General features: G+C 40.0%; 1 protein-coding gene across 5 annotated transcripts in view; it reads left to right on the top strand.

The window, feature by feature from the left end:
- ZBTB38 (zinc finger and BTB domain containing 38) overlaps positions 1 to 27639 on the top strand; it is a 47058-nt gene that overhangs the window by 7113 nt on the left and 12306 nt on the right. The window contains exons 1-3 of one of the 5 annotated variants that reach the window (XM_061452933.1): positions 13392 to 13437; positions 14176 to 14241; positions 19670 to 19779. The gene's annotated coding sequence lies outside the window, so the exon portion shown is untranslated. Of the gene's footprint in view, positions 1 to 13391; positions 13438 to 14175; positions 14242 to 14719; positions 15155 to 19669; positions 19780 to 26962; positions 27122 to 27639 lie in introns of those variants that run through there. The other 4 variants (XM_061452931.1, XM_061452934.1, XM_061452932.1 and 1 more) reach the window with 4 other exon arrangements.

Raw genomic sequence — 27639 nt, 5'->3', positions numbered from 1 at the left:
AAAAAATAGTTTGAGAATGCATTCAAATGAAGAAAGAAGTTCCGTATTTTCTCCTGTGCCATCACCTCCTCTGTTGTTCTCTCTTCTGTGACCTCAGTGCCATCTGCTACACAGCACAAGTACTTGTGAGAACTCCACAGTTTCTACTTTGGATAATCTTTGGAGTACAAGGAGCAAGTGGCAGAAGAATTTTTACTTTGATGGCACTTAACCAGTGTCTTGTTGTATATGCTGTCCTTTCCAATATTTACCACTGGTGCACTCAGTGAAATTCCAAGTCATCATTTATGTCTGGATTATAACAAAGCTTAAGGCTATCTGCCTATTACTAATAGAAGGCATAAAAGAAAGACCGGAAGATACATTCAAAATGGGACCTCCTTGGAGAACTGTGTTTGGAGCTACTTTTGCAACAGCTTTTTAATTATATTCTTACAGTCATCACTGTAATTAGCTACTGCCTTTTCTTGCAGAGATGGAAAACATGCTGGCCATTTAAATAGCTCAAGTAAAAAGGCCAGAAAAAGTATCATTACTCATGGACTGCAAATGAGTTTGCATCTTCTGCTACTTCTGATAACAGCTGTTGGAAGACACCCTGAAAACACTATTTTACATTTAGCAGCCTTTCTTGTTTAGTTGTTTGCTCTGTACCTTAACCCTGTGGTTTATGGTCAGCAAAACAAAGAGCTGCAAACCAAGATACTCAACAGGCAAAGACTCGATGCACTTACTCACCACAGAGCCCACAGTAATGACATTGCAGCGATTTAGTTTACTGTTAGGTGACTGATTCTAGATGTAAAACTCTAGCTCTGCCACCTTCTAAGAAAGTGCAGCCATCAGCACTGTAAAATAGAACCACAGAATCATAGAATGTAAAGAAGAAAGCCTCAGATACCCCTGCACAAAGTGTTTTTATGACACTGGCTGGAACTTAAAGGAATTTGAAGTGTTTGACTTTAACAGTTTTCATATCCATGTTATTACAACCATACTACTACTAAGCTTGTTATGAAACATGGTCAAGCAGAAGACAAGTATGAGTTGGCATGTGAAAATGCTATAGGTTAGCCAAGTGAGATCTACACCAGGGTTATTTTTTAAAGAAATGAAAGCCTACTTTCACTGAGCTGTACTAAAAATGATTATAAAGAATACAATAGAATCCAGCTGTACGTAACTATTGTCAGATACAAAAGTAAAACTAGTACATTAAGCTGGGATCATAGCTTTTCTAAATGCAAAATCAACTTGCAGAATCAAGTATCAGAATTGGGTTTAATACTTGGAGAGATGTATGCTGTTTACTCATTACCTTTAGAACAATTAAGATGTTAGTGAACTACCACTTTTTGGTGGATTTGTCCCTTCTACTGTTTAATTCTGAGGTACGTCAAAGTTAGGAGACAAATCTTATTTATTTATTTAAAGCAATGAGTTCTTGACCTAACAAGGCTGATACACTGTTGTTGTGGGAACTCTAAAAGTGCTGTGCTTGAGGGAAAGACAAGCCTATCTTTTACCTCTTGCTTCTCCACATTGACTGTATTCCCTGTATTCCCTGGAAAGCTTAGAGGTTGCCTTTTGGAGTAAGGTAAAGCTAATAAAATCTTGGGGTTTTTATCTGTAGATCGGCTACCTAGACATAGACATTTGCAATAAATTGACTAATTTTTCTGGGAAATTTTTCTGGTATTGTCAACCACACAAGCCCTGTTCATGAGTATTTACACCAGAAAACGAATTGTAGCTTTTAAATGATTATAAAACTGAATCTGGTGTTCACTTGCCTTTTAAAATTTAAGCTTTTAGGGTATGCTTGATTTAGTTTTGATATGCACCTGTGAAATGAAAAATTATTTTAAAATAAACAAACATAATTAAAAAAAAAAGCTAATATTCTTCCTAATAATAGGATGCCAGAATCCTATCCCATGATGCTCTGAGGAGGAAAAATGTTACACTGTCCTTCAGGATAAAATTTCAATAACCTCTGTGTTACTGTATGATTCACTACACACTTACATGCTCAACTTGTGACATTTAAATTTGAAAGCAGTGGCCTTGTGTATGTGACCTTACTTCTGCAGCTCTAACAAGCAGATGAAAAAAGAGAAGAAAACTGCTTATTTAGCAGTGAGTTTACATGAACCAATGAGATTCTCCACTGAAACCTAAAGTACAAAAAAAAAAAAGAGGAAGTATGAGCCAAATCACTTGCCAAATTCTTCTGTGACTGGGCAGCAGCTAAGCTGTTTTCAGCTTGGCATTTATTTTAGCTTAATATTATCATAAGTGCAGTACAATTTGTGCAGGATCTGAAAATTAAAGCCAGCTGACAATAAGCCCCACTTTGCTATTTGGAATGAGCCCCGAACTTTAGGTATGATCATGGAATCATGGAATAGTTTGGGTTGGAAGGGACCTTAAAGCTCATCTAGTTCCAACCTCCCATGCCATGGGCAGGGACACCTTCCACTAGATCAGGTTGCTCAAAGCCCCATCCAGCCTGGCCTTGAACACTTCTCTGGAGCATCCACAACTTCTCTGGGCAACCTTTTGCCAGTGCCTCACCACCCTCACTGTAAAGAATTTTCTTCTAATGTCTAATCTAAACCTACCCTCTTTCAATTTAAAATTGTTCTCCCACATGACATGGAGCTGTTGGAGCAAGTCCAGAGGAAAGCCACGAGGATGACTTGGGCACCTTCCATATGAAAACCGGCCAAGAAAATTGGGGCTGTTCAGCCTGGAGAAGAGAAGGCTGCATGGAGACCTCACAGCAGCTTTCCAGTATCTGAAGGAGGCCTGTAAGGATGCCAGAGATAGCTCTTCAGCAGACGCTGTAGCGACAGGACAAGGGGTAATGGGTTCAAACTTATCAGGCAAGATTTAGGTTAGATATAAGGAGGAAGTTCTTTAGTGTAAGGGTGTTTAGGCTCTGGAAGAGGTTGACTGAAGAAGTGGTAAATGCTCCATCCCTGGCAGTGTTTAAGGCCAGGTTGGATGAGCCTTGGGCAACATGGTCTAGTGTGAGGCGTCCCTGCCCATGGCAGGGGGGTTGGAACTAGCTGATCTTAAGGTCCTTTCCAACCCAAACCATTCTATGATTCTGTGATGGGGAAAAAAATGTTTCCTGCCTTGCAGTATAACGTAAACACAGAGAATGATATCCAAGTAATGACTTAGGACAAAATGGCCTAAGGTTTGGGTGAAGGCTGGGCCCTGTTTGGAGGCTAGCGCTGCCTGGTGCAAGGCAGGCAGCTGCCTGGAGCTGCCAGCTCTGTGCTGCTCACTGCTGTCCTTGTACAGCCACCACAGAAGGCCATGGGCTGGGCTCCTCTGTGAGGCCTTTCAGGCTACTCTGGGACTGCGCTTTGCCGACTGCTTGTTTAAGCCTAGAGTTCAGTGATACCACAGCATGTCAGGAACAACACATGAACTGTAAAGTGTGCATTCACACCTACTGATATGTCTTCCAGAGATGTATGCATTTCATCATTACTGAAATGCTCTGTAAAAATATGAAAACAAACTATATAATGGTATCATAAGTTCATAGTCACAATGGAAGTTAAAAATTATGTCAGACATACTGAAAAATAAAAGAACAAAGATGTGGGGTTTAATTATTAATATTTCTTTTACCATAAGAAGATTGCAATTCTGCTGCTTTTCTTATTTCATCCTGTTATGCGCAGTGTTGAAGCAGGGGAGGGGAGAGAAGATGAGGAGTCCTGCTACAGGGAGGTGGGGAAAGTCCAAACTGATAGATGGAAAATAGTGCTGTCTGTTTGAAGAGTAACGCAGTATGAAGCCGTCCATTCTGAGTGTCACTTAACAGCATTGCAAATACAGTACCAGATTTAGAATAACCGCAAATTGAAACCTTAATAGTGGTGGAAACTGTCATCTCTACAGAATTTTGGTAACATGAGTAGAGTGATTGAGAGGGGGTCTCTTCTGAGTGTCATGTTCACAAGTGCTTGTTGCTGTGGCAAAGTCTTTTATGTCCTAGATATCAGGAAGCAGTTTTCAATTTTCCTCTTCTATGGCTTCTTTGGGATTACAGCCTTAGGATCATATGGTCCTAAGTTCAGTCACTACTGCAGATTTATGGTGACTGTTGTAACCGTAGTAATTTCGGTGTCTTTTAAAGGCAGAGTTTACAGTTAAATTAAATTCCAGTTGATGAACTTTTAGGTAATACCAGATTTTTTTCTTGGTTTAATCGTTACCGAGGTGATTATAGACCACAAGCTAAGGTAACCACAGACTTTTTCAAACATATATGCTCAGCAAGTTATGCTGAGCGAGATGCTCAACACTCCAGAAGCATCAAATCCTTTTTTGCCAATAAAGCTCCTCCTACTGAAAACAAGGGGTAAAGCCAGTGGATTTTTTGTCAAGTAGGCAAAAGCTAATGAGGGGTGTAACTCATTTCTGACTGTTTTCCCTTACCCTTATGAGAGTTTTAAAACTGCTGCTCTTGCTTTGTTGTGTTTTTATGCTTCAACTATTTTGTCCCTGCTCTTCCTCTGCATTTGTTCAGACATTGGTCCATTTTATAGCAGCAGAGAAGCTCAAACAGCAGAAGCAGACAACCTGCTTTCCCACAGCAAGGTAACCACAGGATTGAAATGGATGACAACTACATGCAGTATAGAAAAAAGCAACATAAGAGACAGGTTGTCTGCATTCTAATCCTTTTCCTTTTGGTGGATTATGATTGCTATTGCTGCTTATGATATTCATATATTTTCCACTGTTAATGGAGAGGATACCCTCTGATGATTTATACAGAAGATTTCAGAGTGATGAGGGCTCTTGATGGGTTATCATTTCAAATAATACAAGTTCAAACACCTTGAACTGTATCTTCAAGCTCGCCTTCACTACAGATGTTCCACTGTCCTGCAACAACACGAGTTCCAGGAAGCTCTCTCAGGCAATGTGGTTTTGCCCACACATAAAGATAGGGTGGGAGATTTTACACATGCTGATAGGGTCTAACTAGAGTCGAAGCTAGACAGAATAGACCAGCAAATATATTCTCTTCCATAGACTTTTCTGGGGATTAGTTTTCTTAATTTTAGATATTTCAGGAAAAATACTGCTTTTATAAATAATTTTGCCTTTTGGTATTTATACTCTGAAGTAAAGCCGGTGTGATGCATATCATGACTATCCTCTCTAGTGTCTTCAAGTCGTAAGGTTATAGGTTTTGGTGATACGCTTTGTTTTCTATATTCACAAGCACAGCAAGTAGTGTGGTCTCTGACAGTGAAGCACTGTGCTTTTTAGTGTACTTCTCATTGACAGAGATCCTGGAAATCAGGTTAAGCCCTTACTGGTGTATGTTCAGCCTGGTGTCCTAGGCCTAGAGCTTCAGTAGCACTTAGAGTAGGACTATAGTGACCTCACTGAATGTGCAATGATGTAACAGATTGAAATTCAGCTTGAAAAAGAAGCAAATAGATTCTCAGCTGCGTAAAGAGAAGTTGAATTTATGTGATTACTTTCCAAAACAGATTCACTCACAGCGTTAGATGTTTCCAACAAAACTGGTTAGCGCATTGCTGGCAAAAGATTTTGTGAGCATGCTTTGCTTGGATCGTTCTGCTTTGTCAGTGTGGTTTGGAACACAAAGGCTATTGTTTAAAAAAACATGAATGCTAATTTGCATTCCATTGCTGGATTACTGCACAGGGTGTGGAAAGAAAAAGCAAGCTCTGATATTTAAAAATAAATACATTGTTTTCTTTTCCCTTTCTTCTTCCTCATGCCTGGTTCTCCTTTATTGTAGTATTTCTTCTGCAGACTATGCTCTTTGAGACACTTGGGTGTCCTCTAGCACTTTTAAGCAAATGTAAGTACATCCACAGCTGTGTCTGTAGAATAGAACACAACAGATCATTTCAACTGGAAGGAGCCTACAGAAATAATCTAGTCCAGCTGCCTGTAGATCATCTAGCAGAACTATATAAATTAAAAAGTGAACTTAACCTACAGAATGAATTCACTGTCTATGAGCAGCGACACCTGCAATATACCTACTCTGAAATTAAAAGGTAATTACAGTCTGAAAATCCATATCCAAGCTATTCCAGAAAACTCTGGATGCAGTCTACAACACGCTACCACCATCTATTGATTGTCAACCCCAAACCACATGTTCCAGCTGCTTCCATAGCCCTGGGTCTAGCTTTCACACAGCAAGCAATGTGGTGAAATGGGTGAACTGACTAATATAACCAGAAATAACCTTACCAAAAGAGGTTTAGTTTTCAGTTGAAATGGTGATCTGATCTGACTCAACATGCAACCTCATTAGCACTAAGGCTACCACAAGGAGGGTGGGAGGAACAGGACACAAGAAAAGGAGAAGAGTAAGACTCTTAGGGACCTGAACACATGAATAAGCCTCTATTGGCCTCACCTGGGTCCTCCCTACCTTGGCCCATGAGCCCAGGGGCTCTATTTAAATTCAGGTGGACTTATTTCTATTGCAGTCATGTTTGTGTGTAGGTCCTGTTGGTCTGGGTCATTTCAGGTTGTACTGATTGCAGATCTGTTGAGTGACTTTCCAGCCTGACTGTCTCTCTCTTGTTATTGTAGACCTGCCTGGTGATCATAAGGCTGGGTCTCATCCTGATGGGTAGATTGGCTTCTTGGTTTGATCTCAGCCCTGCTCTGGTACTACAGACCTGCCTGGAAATCACAGGGCTGTGTCTGACTCTGCCCTGCAGCCATCAAGGTATCAATGTTGGAAGATAAGCCTAAGGATTATTTTTGTCTGGAATAGAGTCCCTGATGTTTGGTAAAGATGAAACTGTTGTGTGTCTTGTTGGGGCCTATATTAAATCAGATGAAGATTAATGAGTGTTGGATTAAGTGTTTTCCAGGATGTTCAGTAAGGAAAATACACCAACACAGCTGTTAAATGGTTTTGGGATTTTTGTTGTTGTTGTGTTGCTTTGAAAAAAAGTTGGAAGTGTTGAAGGACATTGAAATGGTTCTTTGAGAGGCAAAGTTTTGCCCTTCTACATCCAGCTTGAGGTTTTGAAGAAAAGTAGGATACGGTCAAGCTGTCCTTTTATTTGAAGACATAAGTAATAAGAGTAATACAGATGATTGGCTGAGGCCTAATGGTCATTACTTAAAATATTGTTTGCTTTTAGACTTGCACCTGAGTGAACTAACCTAACCTAGTTATAGGAGATATATATCTACATAAGTACCAGTTCTTGGTTCTTATGAATGATCCTGTGAAGGTCAGTGAGAATTACAAAATGAAAGAAACTTACTTGGTATTAGTCCCCACCAACACCATCTTCTTGACTGGTGAGCACTTTCTCAGACTAATTATGAAAGACTTCCAAAACCATGATATGATGGTTGTACCTGACATTCCACTTCCATTTTTCTGACAACTCCTCTTGTTTGGGAAAACCCACTTGTGCATGTGGTTCTGGGCTCTGTTCCTGAGCAGATCACTTAACCTCTCCATCTTTTTCTCTTTCCATCAGTGAAATTAGCATAATAATGCTAATTTATTACAGGCGATAGTTAGGCTCAATTAAGGCTTGTAATGATCTCTGAGACTGTTGGATAAAACATGCTGTAAAAGTGTACTATTATTGTTAATAGAGTCTTTTGTACAACCGTACTCTAACAAAGCACTACTACTGCTCACTTGCTTTAGTCCTAAATTTTCATTTTAATTCATAAGGATTTAATGGGATACAACTTTGTGCTGGTGCATCTATTTCTCTTCCTGACTCATTCATACCATCAGAAGAACAGCTTCAGTTCTGAAACATGGAACAGCTGTGGAGTTTATATGAAGAGAAATGATGTAATTTCATAAGTGACTTAGAACTGAAAACTTTTTAAACAGGCCCTCATTTACACTGAGCTCAGTCCTGGATGAACTAGGTCAGACTTCAGGGACTGATTTGTAGAACAGGTCTCTTAAAATGAGGTGCCTGGCTAGCTGGGAATATAAGTACTCCTTAACCATGGAAATGATGGCAGTGTAAGAGTGGTAGTAGATGAATCTTGTTGTATGCCATTGGAGGAAAAAGATCAGCAGTCTAGGATTCATAGCTGATGGTCTTGGGTTTTGGTTACATATGCCAGGTTAACACTTGGAAGATGAAGGCTTAGAATTCTCCTCCTATTTGTCAGGAGCAGATGAAAAATGAGGGAATAAGCTTCACAAGTGGACATGCTGGGAGAAATGGCTTGAGCAGGTCTACTGGCCTCAAAGAGCAGCCCACACTTAGCAGCATAATGGGTAGTTGAGCTTGAGCAAGTAAACTTAAAATGGATTTTTTTTGTTGCATTGGTTCTATATTTGTTAGACTGGAGCTATGAGACAGCAACCTATACATATGGGGTTTAGGAAGTGAGATTTCTCTGTCCTATCATGTGACATTTGATTTTATCAAATGCTGAGCAGTTTTCTTGGAATTTCCAGAATATTTTCTCTTCTGTTGACATACTTCAGCTTCATAACCCTGCTTGTTCTGGGACTCATATTATTCAAAACTGATTTCTCAGTATTTTTAATGAGAAATGTGTGTTGTTCCTATCTTGTCTGTTCTTCAAAATAGCTGAATAGTCCCAAATCAAACCTTATGGTGTGGGGGGAAATCAATAACTGAGAGAGACCACGTCCACAAAACTGATCCTGCTTCAAGTCATATGTTTGATAAGTAATTTTCATCAGGAATTGATAAAAGCAAATTTTCTGGTGATATGAGGATATGATTAACTTCCTTGTGCAAATAATAGATTTTTTTGTTGTTGTTGTTGTCTACTCTGAAAAACTTTTCTTCCTCTCCCCACTCCCCCCTCCAATTTTTATTGCCCTATTTGTCTACTGTCTAGTATTAATAAGAATGATTTGGCAAAAATGTTTGAACCTCTCTCCAGGATTTCATGTGACAAAGTGAAGCTTCTTTCCATATGAAGTCTTTGAGTTTGTTGGTCTCTAAATGAAAAGTCTGGCCCTCAAAACTAGAGGAGGAGAAATAATAGGTGATGTGAACATGAAAGTGCTGATCAACACAAGGGAAGCACAGAAAAAGTGTAGGTATGAGTGTCAGGCAAGTTGTGCCATTTAGTACAGAGAAAAACAGAATTGATAAGAACAGAGTAAAAATAGAACACGTAAATTCACCCATCAGGTAAATCAGCTAGGAGTGATAGGAGATAGAAATCTGAAACCTTTGGCATAGTGTCTGGCAGCAGTTTAGAAAGTAAATAGGGCCTTAGGAGGTATAATTAGAGGGAGTGACCAGGCTCATCAGTAAGTGAAGCATTAATCAGGGAAAAAACAAGACAAAGCCACTTTTTGTCACTAACTATATTGGCTGTCATGTTACACAAAAAATACAGATATAGAACCTGTAAAGGTGAGTGCAAGTAGCTATAAAGGCAACACTTTATCAGTTCCTATGGATGGATGGATGGATGGATTTACAGTTTTTAAAGAAATTCTCTTTGCCAGTTTTTGCAGTCAATCCCAGGCGTTCTAATCCTTAAAGATTTTATAGTTTATAGACTGCTAGACTGTAAGCAGCTGCTAAAAGTGTTTCATGAAAAAGCATATACAGCACCTCAATATATATTAATACATGACTTCTCTGTGATCCTTCAGTTTAGGCAAGCCCATGCTTTTTCATAATCTATATAGATATATATAGATAGCAGATTTATAACACATTAGTACAATGCAGTACATCAGTATATATATATATTCATAACACGCAGGTATTTGCTACTATTGTAGAATCTCAGTACTTGCCTTTTGTAAGAGGAACTGCTTTTAAATGCTGCTCTGCTTTTAATTCTGGAGTGCTGAAAACATCCCCATCTAACAAGAATCTTAGACCACTTAGATATTATTTCTGATGGCCTGTTTCTGTGAGTGTGGCAATTAAGAATGAAGATGTGTAAATCACATACAGGAATAACTCAGAACTGTTTTCTGTCCCAGCAAATAACTGAAGAATTTGTCTAGCCATAGAGACACAGAAGGAATTCTCGAAAAGCCTGGGAAAGCATTTAGCACTTAACCGATTTAGTCGTATCCTTGGGGCAACTTGAGCTAGGTGCATACAGAAATGGAAGTCCAGGGCATGTTAGCTGGATCAGGTATAAAAGCGCTTTACTTTGGCTCTAGAAAGGCAAACTGTTGAGGTTCTATCACCAGTTCTTTTCTCCTTCTCTCTCTACATATTTTTTCTACAACCCAACAACAATTAGCTGAGGTTTCAGTACTGAAGGAAGTAGCTTCTGCGTCATGTGGTAAGCAGTAGGATTCCCAACTGAAACCAGGGCAGAAGTCATTTGACCAGCGAGTTCATTGCTAGCCTGAATGTCTGGGTGTACGGATGCTTTACTGAACATGAGTGTCAGAGAATTTAGGTCATGATCAAGGGTTTGTGTGTTCTTTTCCAAAGGGACTCTAATTTCAAACTGAGTATTTGTGAACAATGTGGTTTTTAGCAACGGCACTAGTGGAATGAAGAGACAAATAAAATTGATGCAGCTAAATTCAGAGGCTGAAACAGTCATTCCAGGAGCAGGTTTGTTGAAAGGCTGTAGCTGATTCTGGAATGCACTTTTGGAAACACCCACCCTGGATTCCCAGCTGTGTTTCATGTCCCCTCGTCATTGGTTTGCAGGGGTGGCCTCATAGAACAGCCAACTACAGTTCTTGTGGGCTGGGATCGACTCTGTTGTTTTCTGTATATTGCTCGTTTACTTGGCAAACAGTTAAAAAAAAAGTTTGGCTTTTTTTAAAAATATGTAACTAAGCATAATTCACACATCCTGGGTATCTTCTATAGCTCGAGAGACAATTGATGCTCTTGGTCCAGCTTGGGCCTGTGTTGAATAAAGGCAAGTGAGCTAATCCATGTAAAACTGAATGTCACTTTTTTCCTCAGTCTGACAGTCGTCTTTTTCAGATATTTACTACTGTGAGTTTGGCAACTGGCAGAGTTCCCAGTCTATCAGACTGCCCTCACATGTTTCCTCCTTAGGAGGACAAGGTATGGCAATGCTTTCAGACAAAAATTAGTACAGTTTTAGGGACTTTAAGCGAGTCTTTCCACCTATCTCCTTTTGCTTCAGCTCTCCAAATGATAAATCTGGAGGTCTAGGACTTTTCCCCTAAGGAACCACATACTGCAAGGTGGAGACTGCAATGCCAAGTGACACTGGGACTCCTCATTCCTTACTGATTTTTGACAAGCTATAGTATGTGAGGAGAGATTAGATGTTGAGTGGTGATAAACAGAGGAAGAAGCATCTTTGCAAATAGGAAGCTTGAAAGTGGGAAAGGCTACAGCACAAACGACCTGTGATATCCAGTGAGGATATCTGAAATGGCCTTGCTTCAGGCTGATTGAATGAAGAACTGACATAAACTCATAGCATGTGCTGAAATTGTCCTGACCTAGCAGAGTCAGGGAATGTTGAAGTCAAAAATCAAGAGAGCCAGTGCCTTGGGACTTGACAGTTTTGGCATAAATCAGGTTAGAACTTAAATCCAAGTTTCTGACTAAGAAATAACATATAAATATACCTCTACCTTGAAAACTCGAGCCTACATTGTGAAACCTGCAATTGCAATTTTTTGCATTTATTTATTTACCATGCTATATATTATGCATCTGTAGAAGGGCCTAAAATTTGATTTCTGAACTGAAATTATATTGAGTCTGAAGGAAAATCATTGCAAATCTAAGCTCAGAAAATTATTACTGATCACTGAAAATGGTTCATTAAAGAAAGGGCATAAAGATTTAACAAGCTCACTTCCCTGTTCACTGAGAGATGTTTATTCCTCTGCTGCATTCACTGACAGAAGGCTTTTAATATTTCGTAATATTGCTAAAATCCTAACTTATTTAGTAATCATGTATTGGAATAGCGGTTGTTTTTCCTGGTCTGGTCTGCCTTTTTGCTGGCTGGGTTCCTTTCTGTGTGACAGATGTGCTATTTATGGAAGGGGATTCTGAATATTTTAAAGCACTGACTGTTAGGATCATCTCATTCCCAGCCTTTAAAGTGAAGAGAACAAAATGCCAAATAACTTCCCAAAGAAAAACCTCAAAATGACATAGATACCTATTTAATCATTTAAAAAGGAGGACAAAAAAAAAAATCAAAATCAGATTATTTTCTTACAAGTGAATATGTACGTACAGCAGTCTGGTTGCTGCTGTGCAACATTTTCTTATTTAACGCAATACTTGTTTTTAAAATTGAAAACTAATACCAAGTGCTCTTTTAGCTAAAAAGAAAAAATAAAAAAAATCATAGCGTATACAGGTTCCTAGAGAGAATATGTGGGAGAAGAGTTGGCTGCTTTATTTCTGAGCTCTATCGGCAGGTCAAATGAAAGATAGTGCTTCTCTTTACAAAATCTGGCTTCTCAAAGATCAATTTCAGCAGCTGGCCAGAAACCAGTTATATTCAGTTACACATATAATGAACAGTGTTTACCTAAAGAAACCTTTCAGTGCAATATTTTGAGACCTAACACGTTAATCTTCACAATTCTGTTCGTGTGTTGAGTATCAGCTTGCGGATTCTGCAGGTAGAGAGATGGGGAGCTGTGATAAGTCACTAAGATAGCGTGTGTGGGATTCTGCTCTCGAAACAGGTACATCGTGTGGTTTGTTTTACCTCACCTGATGGGTTAGCCTTCCAGGAAGGTAATTCAGGTTGTAGTCAACTGCGGCACGGTTGTCTTATTCTTCCCTTGGAGACACAGGGACGATGAAAATACAACCAGTTTTGCTTATTAGGCATTAAAAATCCAGTTACCAGTTTTTAATCCCCCCACCCACTCCCCCACCCCCCCCCGACCCCCCTCCACCCAGTATCTTTTTCTTTATGTTTGCAAAATACTTTATTGTATTTTTGAGTTTTCCAGAAAAGCAGCTTTTAAAAAACATTTCTAAAAATCTAATTCCCACAATTACTCTTGCAGTCTCTGCAGAGGGTGATACCAATTTAACATATGCGGCTGAACAATATGGATGCTATTAATCTCGGAAGGGAACAGGAAGAAGTTAAGTAGGTGACGTGAAATTGTTAATTATGATTATTATTATTTTCTGCAGCTGTGGTTCAATATTACAAGATTATATATTTTTTTTTTAAAGACTACAGCCCTTTAGTATCTGCATTGACCTCCATGATGTCAGAATGTCATTGTGCAACCGTAGCTAAGAAAAGCCTCCGAGGAGAGAGAGGGGGAAAAAAAAAAAAAACAAAGGAGCTTTGCATCTTCCAATAACATGAGATGTGCATATACAGTACGCAGCATTTTGGAGTTCATACTGTGGTACTGAGTTGTTGCTTTCAGTTTGATTAGACGATCATTGTTTCGTTTTCCTTGCTTTGACAGTGAGTATGCTTGTATGCTGCTTAAGTCTTCTTAGTGCTATCTAGGTCAGTATACTTAGGATAGCTTTTATGTTCTGTAAGTCTGACAGATACCGTGCCTGACAAAGATCAGCACCAAATATTTTAGTTTTTAATTTGTTATATCTGAGGGTGGAAAAAACCTTATAATTAATCAGAATTGTATACCACATAGCACCTACTGTTTCTGCATTGCAGATATATTTAGCTCTAACACTGCTTGTGGTTAACAGGGTGTAGCGTAGACACAGACAGCTGATCATGCAGTCGGGAGACCCTGTGTTCGTGTGGTTTGTCGATACTACTCAGGATTTTGATGAACTGTAAAAGAGAGAAAACAGAAAAAAATATTTTATTTGCATGAAAATTAGACATTTAGTTATGTTCTTTTTGCTATCATTGTCTTTTTATTTTAATTTTGAGACTTAAAAATTAGGAAAGCACAGCAAATGTATCCAGGATTTAATATGAGCGACATGAAATCTTCCTGCATCGAGAGGATGTTGCTGTAGTCAATCTAGCGTTTCTCCAATAGGCAAGAAGATTGTTTTGTTTTCCTCGGCAGGCGGATTCAGCCATTGCACAGGCAGATTTTGATAAGAGTTTTAAATGCCTACTACCATATCATTGTAGAATTTGGAGTTTGCTAACAGTATTAGAGACTGGAGCTCATCTTGCATCACCAGTTGATGACAATTTTCTTTGTTCCCTCCCACCCAGTTGAACCAAGACTCTGTAGCTGATACGCAATGTCACTTACAACATTAATCAGATACTGCATTTAAGGTGAGCTGTCCCTTGCCTCCTCCCTTACCAGAGCTGTGCTGCAGTATGTATCTTACTTCTGCAAGCCTAAAATGGCAGGCAGGATTAACGTTGCTTGTGCTGTGTGCATGCTGTGTATTGAATTCATTATACTGTGCCTAGTATCTCAAATGTGAGTATGTAAATGGTCTGTGTGCCATGTCATGCAGTAGGGAAGACTGGTCTGTGCTTCATTACAGGCTTAGATGTTTGAGCATCACCTTAAGAATTCTTTTTTCATTTGCAATGTGGTGAGCTGTTAGCTTGTCATCACATTCAAAACTACATTATTAGCCCTTCGAAAGGGAGAAAAAAAAAGCAAACTGTGCTTCCAGATGGTGTCACCCTTTTTCTTCTTGCGTTTACTGTAGTTTAAATAATGTATATTGTATTGTTAATTAATGTGAATATCGAATTAAAGCACTTGCAACTTACATATTTATTATGCAGGTAGGAGGCACGTCGAATCTATTTTTAACTCTTACGCAGTCCACGTTGTGCAATGGGCTTTGGTTGTTGAGTTTATATTTTCAGCTGTGATATCAATAGGCTGATTTTCAGTAAATGTGACAAGTGGCCTTTGCAGTGGTCAGCTCCAAGCTTTGAACCCTCTGAGGAGGAGGAAAAAAAAACAAACAACCTTGTGTTGCAGTTTCGGGAAACCTTGGATCGAGGACGTTGGTGTTTTGTTTTTTTTTTTCCCCACTCCTGCTTTCCCTATTGATAAACTCGGCTCTCCTGATCATGGTCTATTTGAGCTGCTTCCCATCTGATTTTTCACAACTGCTTCAAAAAAATTACCAAGACGACCAAGAATAGAACTTATCTCCATTGCTTTACATAAAAATGGCTGGGTGCACTGCCATGCTAACACTGCTCTAAGTGATACATGCAGGTAGGTTGAGTTTTGCATGTTTTACTGATTTCTTCGTCAGTGTTGCAAGAACATGAAATGGGCTTTGGAATGTAGATTTTGGTAAAAAAAAAAACGTATTAAGCTGGTATTGAAAACAACCTAATATTGAATTGTTGGCTTTGCATATTGGCATGACAGTTGGTCTTATCTGCTTTAAAAAAAAAAATCTATTGTGAAAGTAGAGCAGTCATGTCTGTTAAAATAATCATATGTACTAAGGGCGTGGCGACGCTTATGCAACAAAAGAATTTTTGAAAACCCTATTGATTCAGGTACATTTTTGTGCTGGCTCTAAGCACTACTGAGCTAGCAGTTAAAATACACAAACAAAAACTGAGGCAGGTTAGAGAAATGAAAAATATTTAAATTCTGGCGTAAGCGGTTTTGTGTTTTGTGCGAAATACGAAATAAAGAAGAATATGCTTTAATGCTCATATTTTAACTATTGGGTACAAGCATAAGCCTGCTATTTCTTTTTATTTTAAGGTAAAAGGACTTTAAAGAGAGAGATTGATGTAGATGGCCCTGTCAGCTTAAACTGAATATCAGATCACTGAAGTATGTTTTACTTCACACAAAAAAGGTTATGAAGTAAAAATTTAACAGCCTTAGGTACAAAAACCTGATTTAGAGCATTAAGAATAAAACAGAGTATTGCACTACTTACACCAACTTTTGTAATATATTCATTTCAGATTAATACTGGGCCAGAACCAGTTTCCTTGGCAACCAAATCCTTTTAAAAGGTGCAATAGTAGACATGTAGAAAGATGTTTTCCTCTTTAATAGCAATATCACAATGCAAATGGAAAATTTTGTTGTTGTTTTCTTTCAGTTCTAAGTGAGAATCTCATCTCATTTTATGTTCCCATGCAACTATCGTTTCTTAAATGATGCCATGTTTTTAAAGCTGTGCACAACAAAAACTGTTCTATTCCTGTTCTGCATTGGTTGTTTCCAGAAACGTACCCTGTTTTCTTTTTTAAATTTAGCCTAGTCTTGCATACAGGTCAAGGTTTGTACTGTGTGCATATAAAGCGATAGTTTCACTATCAAAAGTATCACTGAAATATATAGCAGCTGAGAAATTTAGGGAATCAGCAGTATGTTTAAACCTTCTTTCACCTTGGTTGAATTCAGCCATAGTAATGCTTAATAAACCTTTCTTTAAATAGTACATCCATTCTGAAGTTCAGGTAAAGAACTGTGTTTTAGCATATTGGAAAAGAACTTCTGTCAGATCCTAAACAAGCCTTTAGAGAATAAGCTCGCTTGTGGTCTGCAGTATCTGCAGACTTTATAGATTTTGCCAAATTTAAGTATTATAATTCCTTATTTCTATTTTTAGCTACTATTTTTAACAGTATCAGTAAAGTGAAATCTTATGTGTACCACAGGTAACTGTTTACACAGAATCAGACGTTACTAAATGTCTCTACTGAGCTTATAACGTAGTGTCTCCTTGTGTATCTCCTTTGTACGTGACTTGAGAAATTCTCACTACTGCAATGAGACTTTTGCAGCAGGGTAGCCATTTTCCTTTCATGTCCTTGACTTTAAAATGACTAAGAATATTTTGTGTGGATGAGGACCCAGCACTGAAAATTAATGCAGAGGAGGTATTTACAAGCACAGCCAATTATCAGTAATAGCCTTGACAGTGTCGGTAATATCAAACTAATTCTCATTTATTTCTAAATATATCACTTCACTGCATTCCAAATACACAGAGTATAACTGTTCAGGAATATGACTTGTCTATCTTGATAGGCTAATGTTTGACAATAAAACCATTGCTTCATTATGATGAGATTAGGTTGACACAGTGCAATATTCCTGTTCCACCTAAAGAAGCAGAACTGAAAATGTAATAAACAGCATCTCTCAAGTGATATGTTAAAGTCTGCATTTTTCTGTAATTTGATTTATCTCCAGTAGCTTGCTTCTGCTGATTATTTTTTTTTTTTTTTGTCTGAAATGCTAATATGGAGTGTGCCATTACATGTAGCTATCAAAATTGCTTTTCTTGTTTATTTCTTGTGTGGTTATTTTTAAAGGAAGTTGATGAGCAAATGCTATGTAGAAGGTATCTATTTATTGCTGCTGATATTTATCTTTAGAAAAGACAGGGCACTTAGTGATAAACTGTTTTTAGTATGTCTTTGTGTTCAAACATACCCACTCAAGGCATTAAAAAAAAAACAATGTGCCGCTCAGTTACATGAGCATGCTTCACTATGGTGGGTTTAAATCCATTTGCAAATTTGCCCTTTTATTAGGGGGTACAAGTCCTCTTGCATTTAATATGACTGAACTCAAGTGCTTTCGTGAGTCTGGAAAAACTCACTGGCAGCCTGTGAATGATAATTTCTTCTAGCTAAAGAAAGTGATGTATTTATTAGGGGAAGAGTCCAGTAATTAACAAGCTGTGTTCGGTTTGCCTATTATATGTAGGCTGCTATATGTATTTTAATGGTAGTTACATCTAGCTAATGCAGAGTGTCAGAATGTTATAGCCAGAGATGCCATAAGAAATCCTCTGTAAACTTGATCCATTTTATTTTCTTTGGCTAAGGGGGCTAACTGGAGCACACAGGAGCAGGTGCAGTTTTTCACACCTCCAGCACAGGCTGCAAATGTTACTGTTAGGGGGGCTCGGTGGTTTGTTGTGGGGTTTGGGTTTTGGAATTTTTGTTTTGGGGGATTTTTTTTCCTGTTTATTGTAGAAGCCTTATTGTTGATTTTTAATTGAAATGTGGTTTTATCCATGCAAATACCATTTCTGCCTAACAGAAAATCTGTACAGAGCATGACTGAAAATGAAATCAAACTAAAAATCATTGTCAGATGCTATTCAACTTGCTTTTCAATGACCTTTCTGATTAAGATTACTTCTGCCTCTAAACTTCATCTTGATTTGAAACTGCAGGTGTCTCAGTGTGAAACTATCTGAGTTCAGATAATATTTGTCAGCCTTTTAGACTCTGGTAGTAATGAATAGGTACCAGTTAACCCTTTGGGGGTATCTAGTGTCTGATGCACTTTATCATGTGAGTTGCTTTATTATCTTTTAAAAGGTGTGATTATGTTTAACACTACACTTGAATTATTATTAAATTTAGAAATTCTTTAGCTTTGAGAAAATATTTTACCTCCAAGTATTCCTCCAAATGCAATGCTTAAGCTTCTCACTCACAGTAATAGTTCACAGTCATTTGTGAGTATGACATTATTAGTATCTGAAAGAGTAATAATAGCTTAATGGAATTTTCTTTCATTCTGGTCTTTGTTATGGGCAGATGCAAGCTATAGAATACCTACTCAAATCAAGATATGCTAAAAATGTACTTGGCTAAGCCACTACCAAAAAGAAAAAATGAGCTCGCCTTCTTAGATTTTAAAGCCAAAATAATGGATCTTCCTTTCCCTGTATAATGTTATTTATAAAAGTATGTGGCAGATTTGCAAATGGAAGATGATCTATGTGTTCTTAATTGCTGCTATATAAATGCCCATCAGCTGAGTCATAAGGCCTTATCCATAAGATTCTGCAGTTGCTTTATGGAACAATTTAATTTTGTTTAATATCTTTGGAACAAGCCCTGTAATGAGTAATTTTTACACTATGACATGAAAACCTTTTTGCAATGTTTGATACATAATAACATAAAATCAGGATGTCTGACAATGGTGAATAATCATTTAAGCAGAGAGATACAGGAAGCGTATTCCAAAGAACACAAGTTACCTAGAAATGTCATTAGCACAGATACTGTGATGGTACCTGTGACAAAAAGAGACTAGAAGAGAAGTGGCAGAATGAGAAAAGGAGAAGGGACAGGCCTTTGAAAGAGGGGAAAAAACAACCCCATGGAGGCTTTGAAAATAAATAACTTATAATTGGTTTCCGCAGTTTATGTGCAGTCAAGGGAGCTGGCTAGTAATGACAACAGTTTTTCTCTGTACTATGATTTGTTTTCTAAACTGGTGAACTGTGAAGCTACTCTTAGAACACACTTATTTTCCACTGACTTTACCTTGTGAAACTCAGGGCCAGGCTAACTGAGGAACCTGTGAAGCCTCTGTTATTTGAGGTCTTATTAGGTAAATGTGTGAGGAATAATGTGGATACAGTTGAGATGGGGGAAGGGAAGTAAAGCCAAGGATTGGTTTTAGTATAATTTTTCCAGTGACCCCGATGAAAAATTATTTTGAAATTGAAAACATCCTTATACTCATCTTGAACATATTATGAAACATTATGTCCAGTTTGCACTATTATGGGTTAAACTATAATAAAACAATGCAGGCAGAAGCAGTATTCACAATAGTATGGTCAATGGAACTGTTTTATTGCTGGTGTGTTGTAAGCCTCCCAGATACAGATTTGGAGTCCTACAGTGCTCCAGGGAAAATGATGGATTATACAGTGTATCTGGGAATTAGTACTTGTCTAATAATTTAGTCATTAAATTTGGATTTTCTCCTTTGCAGGCTGGTACACAGTAGCCACATGGTTCACAAAATCACGGAGATGGTTTTGCTGAAAATACCTGTCAATACCACTTTTTGAAGACTATAACACAAGAACAACCTGATTTTGGGTGAGTAAATTTCTGGGTTGATTATAGCAAGCTGAAATCTCTTTAAATTCACAGAGAAAAAATGCTAAAATATTTAACATTTTTAATCCACTGTATTACAATATTGTTGTTTTTCAGTTGGAAGTTCTACCTTTTGCATAATCATTTAGGAGCTGTTCTCGCTATGGTACTGCATTACTCTATTCTCACATGAATGCTGTTGGGTTTTTCCAGCTCCTGCTGGATTTTTATTGCCATAGAGGTTGGAAAACCAAAATAAGTTAGAATAGATCTTTGCAACAGCTTGTAATAGGCTCCAGTGACCTGTAAAAACCAAATGTACTGGCAGGCAAGCAAACCTCCTGAGTTTTGCCAGAATGCTAACTCTGGACCGCAGTCACTGATGTTCATTATAAATCTGTGCCATACAATAAAGGTAGAGGAGCTCCCTCAGTGCCAATGCCCGTTTCTAGTATTGTTGTTCTAACTAAGCCGTATATAGTTAATTTAATCTCTAACATTATAAATTAATCAGGTAGTAAAAAGAACTCTTGAACCATAATCTGAAATAGATTCAAGTATAGTATTGTGATAATCAGGATGTTTCAAAACAAGAATTTCCCATTTTGCATTGCTTCTCCAAATATTAGCAGTTTCCTTCTCATCGTGAATGTGCAATAATAATCTCTGTTAAAATAAGTATGTCTGGTACCTTCTTGGTTAAAATAAGCGTCTGGTATCTGTGCTTTGTATTTCAGATGAGTATGTATTGAATGAAAGAATTAGTGTCGTCTTGATTAACTTACTAATTTTGAACTATTCTTTGTGCTACGATTTGTGTTATAGAAAGGCAGTGGTTTTATTCATTTCAGTAGCACTATTTCCACAAATTCTGTAGGAAATTTTGATGCATCAGTCATTAGTGTTGTGCTATCTCAAGTAAAAATAATTCATTAAGGGTACCAGACAAAATGTAAGCTAAGGAACTGAATTAAAACAAACAAAAAAACCTACTCCAACAAAAACCCCCAAAACTAAACAAAAACCTTCCTCAATTCTTAGAATATTTCAATGCTTTCTGTATCTAAGTTTCCTTTTAATACAGAATGTTGTATGATGCAGAAAACTGTAATGAATTTTCAGAGACAATAAGATGGCATTGGTGGCTTACACTAATCAGTGAAACATTATCAGCGATAAATTCAGGTTACCTGGACTTACAGAAGCAATGGGCTATAAAATCTGAGTGGTACCTATTTTAAGTAAATTACTATAGAATACTTGCTCAGTATATTTTAGGTAGAATACTGGGCCATAACCTGTTTCCTTGGCAACCACATACGAATAAAAGGTACATTAGCAAAGCTGCAGATGTGTGTCAGTGAATGCTTATTAAGCAGCCCAATGCATTTACATACCATGTGCTTGCAATAATGCATGCATCTTGAAAATCACCATATAAAAAGATTTCTGGGCATGGCCCAATGTGGATCTTTAATACTCAAAGGTTTTGACCTAACCCCCCGTCTTTTCAATGCAAATATCTCTTGTGATTTTTTCTTTAAATTGGACTTGCAATAACTGGACAAAATCAGCATGGTAGACTAGGTCTGCAAATTGAAACCTTCCTCCAAGAGTCTGAATACTTACAGCGCTACTTTAAGACAACAGAATATGGATTGAAATGAGGGGTAGGGCTTGGTCTGGGCCACTTAGGTAAGCACAAAATGGAGCACAAGAATATTTAAGAGCATACAGCTGAAGTTGTGTGTCCAGTCAGTTGCCAAAATAAATGGCCATACTAGAGTGATTCAGAGTAACAGCTATCACTTGTGCATTGTTTTTGGCATGCTGAAGTTTACTAATCTTACAGCTATGGCATAAATATGTTTTGCAATATTTTAAGGAATACTGCAGATCAGTGACAGCCAGCTGAAGGCTTCAACACCAATTCTAGCTTTCAAAATGTCTGTGTCCAGTCATCCAGCAGACCAACTAAAGCAGGTGTTTCCAGGGGAATGGACTTACCTCTACTTTCAGTCTAGCATGATATGCTACATCAGCTGTAGCAAAGGGCAAGAAGGGCTGCACTGGCCCGGCCCCCAGCACACCACATGGAGAAAAACAGTGCCCCCTAAACATGCCACTTTGCTGCTGCTCTTGTGGATGGTGGCTTAGATGTTCAAAGGATGTTTCCTCTGAAGCCTGGAACATGGGAGGCTGGGTTTGACTACTTTTTTTTTTTTTTTCTTTCTGGAAACCTAATGGGAAATGGAATACCACCTAGTAATTTGTCAGAAGATGAACAAAAATCACGTTTAATTTGCTAGTTTTGTCTAAAGCAATTTGAATATATAAATTAGTACTTTTGACAAGTCAACAACAGAAAAATATCTGCTGTTGTCACTCTGTAAACATAGCTTCATGACTGCAATTGATCTGTGCTTGCAGTGGACTCTGGTAAGTCCTAGAAGGATAGGAGGCTGGAAAATGGCTTGTCAGCAGCACAGAAAAAGAACAAAAAATCTTAAATGGCAAATAATACTGGGATTGTTCAGAGATAACAAGATGTAAAGTCATCTACTTCTTAGTAGCAGTACAATGTAAGCTTTTATGTTTTGTGCAAGAGTTTGGATTTGTGTCAGTCATTGCTGTTGCTTCATTTTCTTTTTTAGACTGGTGGAGAGACAATGCTATAGTTACACCTTAAAAAATTCCTTGTATGTGTTCTGTTTAGTGTTAATGGGACTCGGATTAGGCCACACCTTAACGGTAACAAGGCAACACACTTTGGCGAAAGACTTCTTGGTGCACATGCACAGCTTGTTGTTTGAGACAAATGGGTTCTCCTGGGCTCCTATTAAGCAAACCTGGAGGACTAGGCAAGTGCTGCAGGTCTCCATAACTGTCCTTCCTCCTCCCTTCCTCTCCCTTCCTCTCCCTTCCTCGTCCTTCCTCTCCCTTCCTCGTCCTTCCTCGTCCTTCCTCGTCCTTCCTCTCCCTTCCTCTCCCTTCCTCTCCCTTCCTCTCCCTTCCTCTCCCTTCCTCTCCCTTCCTCTCCCTTCCTCTCCCTTCCTCTCCCTTCCTCTCCCTTCCTCTCCCTTCCTCTCCCTTCCTCTCCCTTCCTCTCCCTTCCTCTCCCTTCCTCTCCCTTCCTCTCCCTTCCTCTCCCTTCCTCTCCCTTCCTCTCCCTTCCTCTCCCTTCCTCTCCCTTCCTCTCCCTTCCTCTCCCTTCCTCTCCCTTCCTCTCCCTTCCTCTCCCTTCCTCTCCCTTCCTCTCCCTTCCTCTCCCTTCCTCTCCCTTCCTCTCCCTTCCTCTCCCTTCCTCTCCCTTCCTCTCCCTTCCTCTCCCTTCCTCTCCCTTCCTCTCCCTTCCTCTCCCTTCCTCTCCCTTCCTCTCCCTTCCTCTCCCTTCCTCTCCCTTCCTCTCCCTTCCTCTCCCTTCCTCTCCCTTCCTCTCCCTTCCTCTCCCTTCCTCTCCCTTCCTCTCCCTTCCTCTCCCTTCCTCTCCCTTCCTCTCCCTTCCTCTCCCTTCCTCTCCCTTCCTCTCCCTTCCTCTCCCTTCCTCTCCCTTCCTCTCCCTTCCTCTCCCTTCCTCTCCCTTCCTCTCCCTTCCTCTCCCTTCCTCTCCCTTCCTCTCCCTTCCTCTCCCTTCCTCTCCCTTCCTCTCCCTTCCTCTCCCTTCCTCTCCCTTCCTCTCCCTTCCTCTCCCTTCCTCTCCCTTCCTCTCCCTTCCTCTCCCTTCCTCTCCCTTCCTCTCCCTTCCTCTCCCTTCCTCTCCCTTCCTCTCCCTCCTCTCCCTTCCTCTCCCTTCCTCTCCCTTCCTCTCCCTTCCTCTCCCTTCCTCTCCCTTCCTCTCCCTTCCTCTCCCTTCCTCTCCCTTCCTCTCCCTTCCTCTCCCTTCCTCTCCCTTCCTCTCCCTTCCTCTCCCTTCCTCTCCCTTCCTCTCCCTTCCTCTCCCTTCCTCTCCCTTCCTCTCCCTTCCTCTCCCTTCCTCTCCCTTCCTCTCCCTTCCTCTCCCTTCCTCTCCCTTCCTCTCCCTTCCTCTCCCTTCCTCTCCCTTCCTCTCCCTTCCTCTCCCTTCCTCTCCCTTCCTCTCCCTTCCTCTCCCTTCCTCTCCCTTCCTCTCCCTTCCTCTCCCTTCCTCTCCCTTCCTCTCCCTTCCTCTCCCTTCCTCTCCCTTCCTCTCCCTTCCTCTCCCTTCCTCTCCCTTCCTCTCCCTTCCTCTCCCTTCCTCTCCCTTCCTCTCCCTTCCTCTCCCTTCCTCTCCCTTCCTCTCCCTTCCTCTCCCTTCCTCTCCCTTCCTCTCCCTTCCTCTCCCTTCCTCTCCCTTCCTCTCCCTTCCTCTCCCTTCCTCTCCCTTCCTCTCCCTTCCTCTCCCTTCCTCTCCCTTCCTCTCCCTTCCTCTCCCTTCCTCTCCCTTCCTCTCCCTTCCTCTCCCTTCCTCTCCCTTCCTCTCCCTTCCTCTCCCTTCCCTTAATGCTTGAGAAAGAGGAGGAGGATTACAAAAAGGAGCTTTGCCTTGCTTATGTAACAGAAAGGGGAGTGAAGACACTTTGGGCTGCTGGGTCCTTCTTGTGCCCCACTTTGAAGTGTTGTTGGTCTGCCTGATGGGTGAAGAGCTGGTTTCCCCCTCAGCGGCATCACTGGTTGCTTTGACCTCAGCAGTGAGAGCAGTGAAGAAGATAGTCCATCCAAACGTTTTTCTTGTGGATAGGCTGGCCTGCTCTAGGCACTGAGAAGCAAACCAGTCAAGCCCTGGCGAAAATAGTGTCCCCCGTTAGGAATTTGCAAAAGCAGGTAATGCTATATATATTTTTTCCTGCTGTTGTTCAAGAACTGAAATTGCTTCACTAGAAAGGAAGTTTGGAACTTTTTTTTTTCCTAGATAGTGTGAAACACTCTAAAGGAAAGAATGCCTTGTGCCCTAAATTGCAGAAGTGAGAAAAGACTTCAGCAAAGCATCCAAACAGCACTACCTCAGTAACCCTGGAACTAGTTTATACATTTTGAAGAAGTAAGTTTGCTGACAGTTTTCTCTATGCATTGCAATTTTACTGCATAAGAAATAATCCACTGCTAAACTGCTTGTACTTCTGTTTAATAGGAACATATTTGTGTGATGTTATGTGCAAACATTTAGATGTTTAATGAGAACTGGTACATATACACTAGCAAGATGGCTAAATTTAAAGTATGTAATGTGCATTGTGGCTTACACCCTTAACATCAGCACTGCAGATGCAGATATATCTTGTATGATTTCTCACAGAGACCACTGTAGTCCATTGACATAGCTCTAACTGCAGCACCAGTTCCTCCATTTTCTTTGTGTGCAATGGTTTCACATAAAACAGTATGAGAACGTAAAATCTTGGGTGCAACCAGGATGGCTTTAAAAATGAATTTCTTCTGATGAATGTTTTTAATACACAAGGAGCTGTGAATTCCAAATAGCTCAAATTACATACATATATATATATATACATATATGGAAATTAGTAACTTCAGTTACAGTACTAGTCACAAAAAGGTGATTCTTTTTCAAAGAAAACACCCTGTAAATTAAAAGGAAAAAAAAAGTGATCTTTACCCAAATCTGTTATATTGTCTAGATATTAAGACTGCCAGAGCATCAAATGGTCAAGTAGAAGTAAATGTCTGTAGAATTTCTGGTTGTGAAAATTCTGACATGCACTTTGCTTCTGCAGTCAGTGCCACTGTGTTCAACTGTTTGTTCCACCTCCCATAGCTGTTGGTAAACGGCTACCTGTAAGAACAGCTCAGTCTGAAAACACAAAACTTTATTTTGGTAGCAGAAAGCCCTAAGTTAAAAAGACACTCACTGCCCCAGTGGGTGAACGTATTTACAGGAATTTGAGTGATCCAGAAGCAGTAATTAATTTCTCCACAAAGATGTTCAGCATTTCCAAGGTGATCTTTTACTGCAGATTGTGTAAAATAAGAACAGGAATGTATAGGTCAGTCACTGAAATCACAATTCCTGACAAGAACAAATTTATTTCTGTATCTTTCAAAGAACCAGGAAAGCATATGATAGTTGCAAGGCAGAATGCTGGAAAAAAGACTTCCTCTCCATATACTAGATTGTGTATTTTATGTTGGTATTAAATAGCTTCCTCAGATGGTAAGGCGCATTTATCATGAAGGGGCTTTAGCAAATGTCTAACTTCCAGACCCATCAAGTGTGACACTGATGAAACAGTTCATGCTTATGGATTTTATTTTTTTCTAAAATGAACCTGTTCCTACTATTTAGTGCTTTTAATGCATAGGCCTAAGATTTGAAAACAAGTAACTGTCCAACAAAATCTTATAATACACAGCAGCTTGTAAAAATAGACACAGGTTAGCCTTGGGCAAAATTAAAATCTTCCATCAAGCTTTAAAACAAAAGCAAATTGTCCTAATGTATAGGAAGCCTGTACCAAATATACTGGAGCATATGGCTAAATGAAATCCACTATTTCCTTTTTTATCTATGGAAGCATTTGTTAGTGCTTATGAAGCACTAATAGCACTGTTGCACTTGTTTCCTGAGGCAGTAAATCCATGCAAACCAAAATTAGAGACTAAGACTAGTATGTAAAACAAACATCTTCATGATACGGTGAGAGTTTCTGTATATGCTTACCAAAAAAAAAAATCATAATCGGGTAAGGAAAATAAGATAAATGTGACTATATTTCACTAACTAAATGGAATTAATTACAGATGTTATTTTTACAATATTTATTTTTTTTTTAGTGGGCAGTTGCAATAGTTACGCTGAGAGCTATCTCTCTCTGTAAATGTTTTCTTCTCCTTATGGTAAACGCTGTGAAGGAGACTAAAACATTTCAAGTCCTCTGGCTTAAAAGGATTTCTGAATGATTGCCGTGGAGCAAGAGTCTGGATGTAGGCAACGCTGCATTTCCCTGCATTTCTAAATTTACGGCCCTTACGTGTAAACAACTTGGCTGAGACGCCGAATATCCCAGCAGGCAGTGTTAAATAAGCACAGAACGTCTGCCGTGGGATAAACGCACGGGAAATAGCGTCGCTGTCAGTACGGGCCGCGGGGAGGCCGGGGCACCGGGCCCGGGCCGCTGCGATCACCGGGGATTACCACAGCAAAATGGCGGCCGCGCCGTGCTGCCGCCCTCCGCGGGCCCCGCGCTGCGGCGCGCCTGCTGGGCGCCACGGGCCGCGCGCCGCTGGGAAGATGGCACCTGTCACGTCACAGCGCGCCCGGGCACCCAGCGCGCCGTCCCGCTGAGCCGCTGCTTCCTCCTCCTCCTCCTCCGCCCGGCCAGAGGAAACCCCAGGGGCATGGTTTTAGCCGCCAGGTAGCTCAGAAACAGTGAGTTGTGCTGCATTCGAGCGCGCAGTTGCGTAAGCGTGTTTGTTACTGCTGGGGAAAAATCGTGCTGCAGGTTAATACGCGTTGCTTCCTCGGCTAGAGATTTTAATTTAGTCCAGAGTGCAGTTACTGCCCATAAACAGGAAGTGTCTTCACGTTATCTGCCGCTGACGCGTTGCCAAATGTTTCATGTCTCGAGGGGCTCCGTGTTAAGACAGACAAGTGTCCTGACGTTAACATGTCGCACCAGAAGCTTGTGTTTTATGTAACTTGAGCAGGGCTGCCGGACAGTGGCGTTTGAGCCCTGCAGGGGCAGTTCACGTTTAATGTCGTTGTACGAGCTTTCATGTCGAATCTTGATTTAATAAGAAAAGGGGATGGGGCTTCTGCTGCGAGCGTCCAGCTCCACCGTGTGGGCGAACGGTGCGAGGGAGCCCCTGCCTGCTTCTGACACCTCCTGCAGCTCCCGGCCTACTCCTGCCCGTTCCAGCCTCCCCCTGCCCATCTCCTGCCTGCCC

Source organism: Pezoporus flaviventris, unplaced genomic scaffold (genome assembly GCF_033815535.1).
Source record: "Pezoporus flaviventris isolate CSIRO_AGI_PZ_B2104156 unplaced genomic scaffold, CSIRO_AGI_Pfla_v1 ptg000013l, whole genome shotgun sequence".
Classification (NCBI taxonomy): domain Eukaryota; kingdom Metazoa; phylum Chordata; class Aves; order Psittaciformes; family Psittacidae; genus Pezoporus; species Pezoporus flaviventris.
This window is presented reverse-complemented; position numbering and strand designations above follow the sequence as displayed.